The following is a 12296-nucleotide window of genomic DNA, read 5'->3' on the forward strand; positions in this document are numbered from 1 at the left end:
TTCTTCACTGCAGATCCTCTCAACCTCTTTCAGGTTGGATGGGGACCCTTGGTGGACAGCCATTTTCAGGTCTCTCCAGAGATGTTCAATTGGGTTCAAGTCCGGACTCTGGCTGGGCCACTCAAGGACATTCACAGAGGTGTCCCTAAGCCACTCCTACTGTGCGCTTAGGGTCATTGCCTTGTTGGAAGGTCTACCTTCAGCCCAGTCTGAGGTCCTGAGTGCTCTGGAGCAGGTCTTCATTAAGGATATCTCTGTAATTTGCTCCGTTCAGCTGTCCCTCAACCCTGACCAGTTTCCCAGTCCCTGCTACTGAAAAAACACCCCCATAACAGGATGCTGCCACCACCATGCTTCACTGTTGGAATGGTTGGTATTGCGCAGGTGATGAGTGGTGCCTGGTTTCCTCTAGACATGACGCTTAGAATTGAGGCCAACAGACCAGAGAATCTTGTTTCTCACAATTTGAGAGTCCTTTAAGTGCTTTTTTGCAAACTCCAAGTGGGCTTTCATGGTTCATTACTGAGGAGAGGCTTCCGTCTGGCCACTCTGCCATAAGACCCAGAACGGTGGAGTGTTTCAGTGATGGTTGTCCTTCTGGAAGTTTCTCCACACAGGATCTCTGGAGCTCAGTCAGAGTGACCATCAGGTTCTTGGTCACCTCTCTTACCAAGGCCCTTCTCTCCCACTTACTCAGTTTGGCCAGGCGGCCAGCTTTAGGAAGAGTCCTAGTTGTTCCAAACTTCTTCCATTTAAGAATTATGGAGGCCACTGTGCATCAATGCAGCAGACATTTTTGTAGCCTTCCCTAGATCTGTGCCTTGACACAATGCTGTCTCTGAGCCTTTGCTCTGATATGCATTGTCAGCTGAGAGACCTTATATAGACAGGTGTGTGCCTTTTCAAATCATGTCCAATCAATGGAATTTACCACAGGTAGACTCCAATCAAGGTGTAGAAACATCTCAAAGATGATCACGAGAAATGGGATGCATCTGAGCTAAATTTCAAGTATCATAGAAAAGGGTCTGAATACTTGTCAATGTACTATTTCAGTTTCTTACTGGGAGCCAAGCAGCAAAGCTGCAAGGCACCCATTGTGTTTCAACCTTTTCTTATTATTATTATTACACTTTCTTCCGTCATTGAAGTCTATGGCAGCCCATAGAACCGTCTGGTAAAAAGTTGTGAAATTTGGCACACTGATTTGGGACCCTCCCTTGATTCTTTTCACCAAGTTTCATATCTGCACCATGAGCACTCTAGCGCCACCAACAGGTCAAAGTTGGAATTGCGTTTACACATGTAACTTTTGAACCGTTTGTCCGATTTTCAAAAATGAGGTACCGTTGGAATCCTTGGGTCAAGCCAAGTTCAATCACCTTGATGATGTCAATTTCCACCAATTGGATTTTTCAAAAAAAAACAAAAATATTTCACGGGTCACAAATTTTCTCCAATCTTCACCAAATTTGGCATACATGATCTTCAGACCAATCCTCACAAAAGTTATCAAATGGATTTTTCATTTTCGAAAGGGTTCGCCCAACAGAGCCATCGAAATCAGCAGTGAAGCCGCCAAACAGGAAGTGAGCTCATATCTCTGCAATGCTTTCACGTATCAAAAACAAACTTGGTACATGGACTTGGGTAGGTGCTGTAATTACCAAAAAAGTATTTTAGCTGATAACTGTTTATAAGTTGGGATTTATATTTCACATGACACTGCTTCTGAATGCTTATAGTTATGCCTGACGTAATAACATCACATTGCCATGGCAACTCTGGCTTGCTTCGCTGCTTGGCCCCCTCATTGCTGCTTGCAGCTATATTTTTTAATAAATTTGCTAAAAATTCTGAAATCCTGCTCTAACTTTGTCATTATGGGGTATTTAGTGTAGATTGATGAGGGAAAAAAAAATTAGCATAAGGCTGCAACATACCAAAATGTGAAAAAGTGAAGGGGTCTGAATACTTTCTGAATGCACTATAAATTGCAGATGGTCACATTGTTGTTTTTCTCCTTCATAGAAACTTGTAGAACCTACAGTATGTTTCCACTGCGGTGCAGTACATGAGCAGGAGATTTCTTTTTTCTTCCCATCGACCTCTGAGGTGTGCAGAGCTCTGGCAAATGTGGAAAGAAGCTAGTTTTTAGCTACAAGGCTAAAAAGTTAAAATAGCTAAATAAGCTAAACCAGCTAAATTAGCTCAAGCTAAAACAGCTAGAAAGAGAGCTCCAGCAGCTGCGGAAAAAAGCTAAATTTATCTAAAAATCTAAAACACCTAAAAAAAGAGAAATTAGTTTAGCTAAAAATCTAAAACAACTAAAAAAGAGAAAATAGTTCAATTATCAAAAACAGCTGGCTAAAGCCAAAACAGCTAAGAAGGTAACGGAGCAAATTTGTCTAAGAGGAGATAATATAGTTGGTTATAGACAGGTTTAGGAAACAGAAAGCGTAACATGGTTGTCAGTTGAGGAAGAAACATTGACTGTGTTATTTGAGTTCATCCTGCTGTGCTACATATGACCGCATTTAGAACTGTCTAGCCTTGTGGTTCATTGCATATCTTAGAGTTCTATCTTAGAGTAAACTGTAGGTGCCAAACCCCCCGGGAAAAAGGGTTACAAAAGGCTGAAATGAATATATACCATAAAATCCACTGTACATGCTTTGATATCTTCCTGGATGAGCAGTGGTTTGTGAGCTTTTTATTTTCATTGCTGCATGTTTGTTAGCTGTCTCTTTTGTGTGATTTGGATGATTCATTTATTTGTCTAGATAATGTTTACTGAGTCAATGTCATACAGTACGGCAAAAGTAGGCCATGCTGACCATTCAGTATTGCTACGTACACTCCTTTGATGTAGAACACAGAGTCAGCTGTGAGGTTCTGAACATTTACTATCAGTGGATAGACGAGATGAGTTTTGTTTTACAGCATAAAGTGTTCCAATTCTTAGGCTAAAAAGGCAAACTACACTTGCTTGTGAGTGTGGTATTACGAATAATGATGGAGTAATTAATATAGTGATATAGATGTGATGAAGTGGCTGTGACGTCAGAGGTCAGAGAGCATTTAGAACAGGAAGTTGTTGTCGTTGATGACACAATAAAATATAGACATGAGCAGTTCAAGAACCTGATTTAGTAAGTGCAATGTGACAGTCAGGAAAGGGCAAATTGAGCAAGCAAAGGTAACTGTCAGGGCACAGGCAAGGACTCAGGTGCGGACCACGAGAACTCCAGAATCCAGGCGTTTATTAACAGAGTCATAGAACAAGCAGGCAGTCCAAAACAGGCAGGGTCAAAATACCAGGAAGGCAGTCCAAACACAGTCAGGGATCAAAGCCGGGGACAGGCAGGGTCAAACCAGGTAGTCAGGAAGATCAGGTGAACAAGGCAGGACAGCAGGCAGGAGCAAGGTCGAAGAGCAGGCAGGGTCGATTCGGGGAACAGTGATCAGGCAGAAAACACACCGGGACCAAGACAGGTACAAACACACTGCAATGAACTGGCAACAAGACAGCGACAAGCAGGGTAGATATAGGGCTGGGCTGATGAGGAGATGGGAAGCAGGTGTGTAAGCAGGCAGGAGGGGATGATCGGGTGGGCGGAGACAGGGCAGAGAGTGGGGCAGGGCTAGAACACAAGGAAAACAAAAGCACATGGACAGGGAAAAACAAAACACAATAGCTAGGGGGCGGGAGCACTGACAGTAACTGATGTTGAGTCATGACAGCCCAAATCTGAAAAGTCCATTGGATCTCTGTTCTGGCAACTGTTCTTCACAGCTCAATATGAAAGAGTAACTTATGCAAATTTTCAGAAACTGTGTCAAGATAAATGCATGTATACTTTTTTGGAGCTCTGTTCATCTTTTTTTATTTTGTTCTTGTTTTTCTGCATTTGTTTTATTTTCTAAAATGGTAAATGCATTAAAACTGTGGATCCATATGGAATAAAAAAAAATCTTCAGTTTCAAAGGAGGGTCATAAGCCGAGTGTTTGTGCAGTGCCATTTTAAAATGCACTCTTCAGAACAGCAAGGCCATAAGGAAAATAAAGAAATAAGTAAAATTCCTGTGACTCCATGCCAGCCTCCCTCCCACAACCCAGAGAAAGGAAGGTGTGTACTGTTTGCAGTCATTTCAGTCAGTCAGCTGCATGCTGTGAGTTGAAGAGGAAAAAGGTTTCTGGACAACATTCAATAGATAGCAGATACTATATGTAAGGTTTGAGAGACCCCATACAGGGTCTCCTCCATTATTCCACAGACACAGAGGTGCCGACACCCTAGGTGCCAACACAGTCACACAGACACCCACACCCACATGCACACACAAAGGCTGCCATAGACTGTTGCAAGGTAGGTAACTTCACTCTGGCTCACTGGCTAGCTGGCACATACAATTTCTTCGGATATGAAAGACTTCTACTTTAACTTCCAGACCCACACACCTAGCTAACAAAGATTTTATGAACCCAAAAATGTAACTAGAAAGGAAAGGCTTGAAAACTGGCTTGAAAAACCTAGCACTGGTAATAGTCAGTGGTTACAAGCTTTGCTGGAGAGACAGTCTGTATATGTGGCTGCTGTAGCAGGCCCATTGTGATGTCAGCTGCATCTATTCAGATTCTGAATGTTCTGTCCATGTTAGTCAATGGGACTTTGTTTTAATATAAAATTGTAAGTATCTCCAAACATATTTTAGGTATTGACACTGTTAGGAGACAGTTCTGTGGAACAGCATGGCTTTTGATCCGGAGACAAGCGATGTGGATTAGAATAAAAAGCGATGCTGCTACATCCGACCGGAGCCAAATGGCGCCTCTTGATGGTAACAGTCTGCGGAACACAGGGTTCCCCATGACCATATATGCACTTCACTTCCGAAGTTTGAACCCTACGGAGCCAATTAGGTTACGAGGTTCAGGAGATACCCAATTAGAGAGGGAGCTGTTTAGCAATGCACAGCTCCACAAAACCAATCAAAAACAGCACTCCCTCTGATCATTGTAACTCATATGTAAATGTACCTACTGTAACTGTTTAAAAAAAAGAACTAAATCTTATACTTGTTGAACTTCTGCTCCATGCTGATGTTCCCACTGCCGGCTGTCCAAATAAACCTTCCTGTCTTTCACTACAAACATCGGATCTGCTTCTTTGTCGGAATAAAACTTATTTCGATCCTCTGAGAGTTGACTAACAACACAAAAAGCACAAGAAACACAATCTCACACCAGCTGAAAGTAGTGGCCAAGTTTAGTTTTGTAAGGGCATCTAAAAAGTCCTGAGGGGAGCTGCATATGGAAAATTGGATGGAATAAGAAGAAATCAGAAAAAAGGAAGTTGGTTTTTGTCAAGCCAACTTAATAACCAGAAAGGAAACTTGAGATGCTGTGAAAAAGCCTAGCTGAGTTTTCAATGTGAGTCTTGTATGGACATACATAATACTTTTGTGTTCAGATTCTGAACATTCCATCCATGTTTTGTCAAAGGGAAATTTTCTATGTAAAATAACTCAATCCTGTAGCCCTGTAAATGTCTCAAAAAATTTTATATTGACACAAGCACAAGCAGTGCTTAACAGAGCCAACAAACATCAGATTCAGACATCAAATTCTAAAACTTGATTTATGTTAACAAAAGCCACTAATAAGGAACATTTAAATATCAAACCTCAGTACTGGCCAAACATTACCAAAAAATAATAATTATGTTTCTTATTTACTCCTCCCTAAAGCCCCTTCAGTTGGTTCAAAATTCAGCTGCTTGTATTCTAACCAGAACAAAGCGTTTTGAGCACATCACCCCAGTACTAGCCTCTTTCCATTGGCTACCTATCAAATACCATATTGATTTCAAAATACTTCTCCTAACATTTAAAGCTTTAAATGGACTTGCCCCTCTCTATCTTAAGGACCTTCTTCCCCCATATTCTTCAAAACGAACTCTACATTCCCAAAGCACAGGACTTTTCATTGTTCCAAGAGTGGGTAAAAGTACTAGGTGGTAGAGCCTTTACCTGTTGAGCCCCTCTTTTGTGGAACAATTTACCCGCCGAGGTTCGGTGAGCAGACTCTCTCCACCTTTAAGTCTAGGCTAAATACGTACCTCTATTTCAAATCTTTTAGCTGAGGGACACGGCACGGTGCTGGCACGGATCGTAGAGTCTCTGGTGGACTAAGTGGTCATTGCTGTCACTGTTTTGCAGGGTTGGGAGGGTTACTTTAAAATATATTCCGATACAATTACTAATTACCTGTCAAAAAATGTAATCAGTAACCTAATCCAAGTATCACAATATTAAAGTAACGTAACTTGATTACTTTCCGTTACCTTTGGATTGGATTGGATGTGCTAGTGAAATTGTTTAGCCTAATATAATTTTTTATGTTCCTTGTTAGGTTTATTAATTGTTTGTATTGGGGGGGGCTCTGTAAAAATCTTTTAAAAATTATTTGTCACTTGCCATTGTCATTAAAAATGTCTTTTAACCCTTAAAGCCCGACAGACGCAGCCTGCGTCCAAATTCACATCCCTTCTTCTCAGTTAAATTGCTCACGAAGTATTAATCACTAACGATGCTAGTTGCTTGTCTGTGCAACGAAGTGTTGGCGAGGAAAATACTTTTGAATTTACATCAAATTTAATCATAGTTAAAATCTGTGTACAGCTCTGCGTCCATCTCCACACCCATTACTCTTGTTTGAATTAGCCTACTCATTAACTTCTATCTTATTGCATAGATATGGAACACATATCACAAGAAAGGGCGGAACCGGAGCTTTGTAATGATGCTAGTCACATATTTCTACATACCTAAGTATGTTATATAGACAGATAAAACTTCTGCAAAGTAATATTTTTACTAATTTCTTCACCCATTTTCACACTCATGCTTCTCGGTTGAATAAGTCACAAAGTCCCTATCGCTTCACAACGTACCGCATATCAAAATAAACAGCAGAACTTAGGCTACCCTTTCCGATGATAGCCTACTAGTTATTTCTCTGTGTGACAAAACGTTGTTGAGTAATCCAGTTTTGAAATCACAGCAAATTTCTGCATTGTCTCCAACATAGGCCTGATGATATTTTTTGTACAAAGTGGGATGTAAACACAAAATAATGTAGGCCTATTTGCTTTTCATTGCAATGAGTGCTCTCCCGTTTTGTTGTTTCTCCCGGAAAACTCTCGTAATTTCCATGGCAAACTTTATTATGATTAATCGTCATACATGGATCCATAAGTTTTGCATGTTTTTCTGACGTTACCCAAGTTGCCAGATCGTCTATGAAACACAATCTACACATTACATACAATTATTTACTATCCAACGCCCCCCGCCGAAAAAACTTCCCGTATTTTGAAACCTAAATGTTGGCAGGTATGGGTAGGGGACCCTCCGATTGCCACTGGGTATTTCGCACACTGGCGGTAACTATGTGAATTTACTAACTATAATTAGGGTGACCACCGCCATGACACTGAAAATGAGGACACTTGTGCCCAAAAGTTAGGACAAAGGTCCAAAAGTAAGGACACACATGAAATCGGGGTAACATTAGTAGGGAACAACATTAGTACCAAAACCATTTCCATAGAAGGCAACTATTTATTATAATAACATAGCAACATTTGTGTTTTTTTGTGCTTTTTTCACATTAGTCAACAATTTCCATTTCCAACATTCCCATACAAGACAACAATTTATTATAATAACATGTTTTTTTTCACACAAGTCAACAGACCAACCTTTATGACCCAGTAACTTTTTAGTCACTTAATCCATGAACTTGGAAGGCATAGGCCCAGGGCACATACATTGCAAAATAACACAATGACAGTGAAAAAACCATGCTGTTCTTACAGAACATGAAGAAGAGAGCAGCAATCTGTGATTTAAAGATAATTTAGATACAAAAAGGAGATAGGCCCACAGAAAAGAAACAGTAACAGTCTAGAAAAGAATGTCCATTTAGGCCTATCCACAGGCACTTGGATTGGGGCACTGAAGTCTTTGCCATGGTAGACACCACTTTGATCCTCTTACAGTGATCCCTCTGCCAATTTACCTGGGCAAAAGCCAAGATATAATTTTGGTCGAGATTCTGAATGACAATTTTTAATTACCATTGTTATAATTTTAAAAGATGCTAATGGCATGGGGATGACTACTCACCAGAGATTTTTGTATTTCAAACCTTTCCTTGCTGCCTCCAAGAGAGCCTTGTTGGCCAGGAACTTGGGATACATTTCTGTGCATTCCTGTGAAAGGTTAATGCAGGCCTGGAGCTCTGCCTTGACAGAGTCCACCTCAAGTCGGTTCCTTTCATTCCGCCATGCAGTGGGCATAAATGAGAATACTCTCTCCGTGTGAGCGTTACTGGAGGCGATGGATAACAGGTAGGCACTGATTGTCTTCAAGTTCTTCAAGGGGACATCTGATTGTCTGAAGAGTTTTAGATATCTCTCCTCAGTGCTCCAATTCTCCATTTCTGCAGAGCTGCTGAGAATTTTTTCCTCAAAGGAATACTCCTCATATAGGCCATCCATGTCAATATCCAGATTGCAGGCATTCACTGCTTCAGAGAATTGCTCAGATGGGATTGCCTTACAGTCAGCCTTACATCTCCTTGCCAGATCCGGAGTGAGCTCTTTCGGCTTGTTATTGACAGTGAAGCCAAAGTAGTTGTCCCTCAGCCTTCTTTCAAGCTGGACATTCAGATTGGACATGAGCTGGTAGATGGAGGTGATGCAAAAAGATTTAGCTTCCATTGCCTCAGTGCAGTCAGTGAATATCTTAAGAGCATGGCTGAGGAAGAAAAAGTATAGCTCAGCCACAACAGAGGCACTTCCCTCTTCAAAACATTCCCATAATGCCTTGGAACAGGCATCCTCTCCTAAACTTTTGAAGTAACTGGTAAGTGGTTCCCAGTAATTAATTATCCTGTCCACAGCTGGCAGTAGCGACAGCCACCATGTCATTACATGATGCAAAATGTTGCACTCGTTCATGTCCAGGAACTCGCAGAATTCCTGCAGCTGCGCTGTCCGGGTGGCTGAGGTGTTGAAATGACTGTAGACTTTGAGCACAATATTTTCAATGTCAAGATTCATTTTGGATGCAGTATATTTGCTTGTATTGTGCAACACGTGAGCAATGCAGTTGGCAGACCGAATGCCATTCTGGGCCAGGTTAAGTTTCTGGAAAACACTATTGTGTTTGCCATAGTTAATGCTTGCATTGTCTGCTGTGTAAGCTGAGACTTTTTTCAGCTCCAGACCAGCAGCTTCGAAATGAATTGATTGGCAATGGCTTCCGAAGTCCTGTCACTATCGCCATAGAAATCAAGCAGGGCGTGTTGAATTCTAATTTCAAAGTGAAAATATCAGAGGACTATTGGAAAGCATTTAGCTGCCCCCTTGTTTGAAGCATCAGTAGCAAGGGAAAAATGGATGTTGTTTGTCTGTAGAGTATGGGGCTAAAACATTGGAACACAATGCTTGTGCTTTTGTCCTGCCGAGTGTAAGTGCTTTGGCGACCATAGTCTCTTCATAGACCTGTCTACCGAGCTTAGCTCAACAGTCCAGGCTCCTGTAGGAATGATGTTTCACCATGTGAAATAGCTTAGTTAGCTCTGCAGTTGTGGTTTTATCATCCATTATAGTTACTGCTGGAGCAATAAACGATGCCACAGAGGGTTACCCGACAGATCTGGCTTTCTCCCTGTGCCTGTCTGTGAGACTGTGCCTTTCTAAGGCACCCTTACCCCTGGAGCTGACATCAATGTCTGTTTGGCATAGTTTACAAAATGCATGGTATGCATCTGTCCTGCTTTTGGTAGCAAACTGGTGTTCAGAACACCACGCAGAGTTGAAAGACGTCTTTTGTTTTGGCATATGCAACTTATACACTCAACTAGTGCAGCAACAGCATTCATTCAGTCACGAGGGGGGTTATCGACTACTTCACGAAAAGGAAATGGGTGGAATTTTGTGATGTTCCATGCTATGGTGGTGGCGGAGGGTCAGAAATGATGACACGTAACAGCAGTGAGTGCAGAGGCCTTGAAATGAGGCGTCTGTGCTCATGAAATGCGGACAGATGGCAACTCATGCCAAAATTCCAGACAAATGTCCAAAAAGGAGGACACACTCTCTCTGTCCGGACAGAGGGCTCAAAAACAGGACTGTCCAGATGAAATCCAGACAGATGGTCACCCTAACTATAACGTTAATTTGGTAGCTAGCTAGCTACCTAACAGTACTAAAGTTGTCAGAACAGGTTTCTTGCAGTGTCTGTGGTAAAATGAACTATTTGGTCAGAAGAGACGTCATGAGGATGTATTAGTTTGATAGCTAGCGAGATAGCTATTAGTAATATGACAGTTGAGGAAAGTGCATTAAGCCAAATTAGCTAGCAAGCTATCTAGCTTTCTACATTTTTTTTATATTGTAGCTAGCTAAGCTAGCTATGTGTTTGTTTGCAAGGTGATATTTGTATTTGTCAGCGGAATGTGATAGTAGCTAGCTAGTTATGTTTATTGTTTTGTTTGTATTGTAGCTAGCTAGCTAGATTTGTCTTTGGTGGTATTTGTACTTTTCAGCTGAATGTGCAAGTAGTTAGCTAGCTAATTTAGCTTTCAAGCACTTTACTAACTATCAGACGTTAACGTTAACTTTAGCTAACTGGATTTCTGTGTAGTTAACATTAGCGGTTGGTCTTACCTATATTTGTTTCTTAAAATAGGCTACATGTCAAGTCCTTGGATGATGACAGCATTTTCACAGCTGTAAGGTGTAACTTGCACTGTACTGTGATGTTGTTCCCCTTTTCTGCTTTAAAGACAAACTAATGACTAATGGATCGATGTTGTGTCCCTCAGAGAGCTGTCAAAAACCTTGCCTAAACTCTTGACTGGCTTCTCTGAGATGGTTGGGATGGCTGTGCCTGCAATTTTGAACCGGAACTTGTCGTCCACCTTCCCTTTCCTCAGCACCATTGATCTTGATTTGGCTGGTTTGAAACGCATCCGGGCCCACTCCACCAGCTTTTCGAGCCCCTGCAGAATCCACCGACAGCCTGGGAGTGATTCTGTGGTGACTGTGAGGTCATCCATGATGGGTGGTTGTTGCGAGGAGTTCGTTCTGGGCCCTCTGCACTCCGGTTCAGCAGACTTCGTGAGCATGTTCATGGCTAGGGAGAACAATGTCACAGAGATAGTGCACCCTGTGATGATGCTGATCTCTACCTTGTGCCAGCTTGATGTTAATGCTCCTGAAGAGACCCTTATCCTGAAGTTGCTGTAGTAATCAGCGATGAGGTCTCTGATTCTGCTGGGGAGGTGATGTTTGGTCAGTGTGAGCTGCACCAGCTTGTGTGGAATGGAGCTGTATGCATTTGCCAGGTCGAGGCTGCCCTTGTTCTCTCTCGCCTCCCTGATGAGCTGTGTCACCACACCCGTGTGCTCCAGACAGCCTGGCATCCTGGAAATGCCACCCTTCTGGACTGATGTGTCGATGTAGGTGGTCTTGACCAGGTAAGTGCACAGTCGATCGGAAACGGCACTGAAGAAGATCTTCACCTCGATACACAGCAGGGAGATGATGCAGAATCTGGGTGGAGTCTTCTTTCTTTGGGATCCACACCCCTTCAGCCGTTCTCCACTGATCTGGAATCTTTCCCGAAGACTCGCAGGATGTTCCACAGACGCAGCAGGAGTTTGGGGCAGTTCTTGTACACCTTTTACGGGGTGCTGCCTGGTCCTGGAGCAGAGCTTGCCCTTGCTTTTCGGACGACCTCTCTGACTTCCTTTAGCTGCAGCTCTGACATGTCGAACTGCACATCCGGTTCAGGGGGGTCTATTAGGATGTTGCACTCCCCCCAACTCCTGCTCTCTTTCCGGGTCCCTGAATGTTTGCCTCAGATGTTAGTGTACATCTTCCTGCGAGCAGGCCAGCCTCCCACTGCGCTTCTGCCCCAGCAACTCCTTGGTGAATTTGAAAGGGTTTTATGATTACTCTGTTGGTAATCACTACTGTCTGTCTAACTCAAATGTATTAAGTACATTATACAGCTTTAAGTATTCTCTGTAATTCTATCTGCCCAGTGCCGGCCAGAAGCAGATGGGCTCCCAACTCTGAGCTGGGTTCTGCTCAAGGTTTCTTCCAGTTAATTAGGAACTTTTTCCTTGCCACTGTTGCCTTAGGCTTGCTCTCAGGGGATCTCAGGCCTGGTAACAATATAAAGCTGCTTTGTGACAACCTGTGTTGTGAAAAGCA

The sequence above is a fragment of the Megalops cyprinoides genome, chromosome 6, assembly GCF_013368585.1.
Source record: "Megalops cyprinoides isolate fMegCyp1 chromosome 6, fMegCyp1.pri, whole genome shotgun sequence".
Classification (NCBI taxonomy): Eukaryota; Metazoa; Chordata; class Actinopteri; order Elopiformes; family Megalopidae; genus Megalops; species Megalops cyprinoides.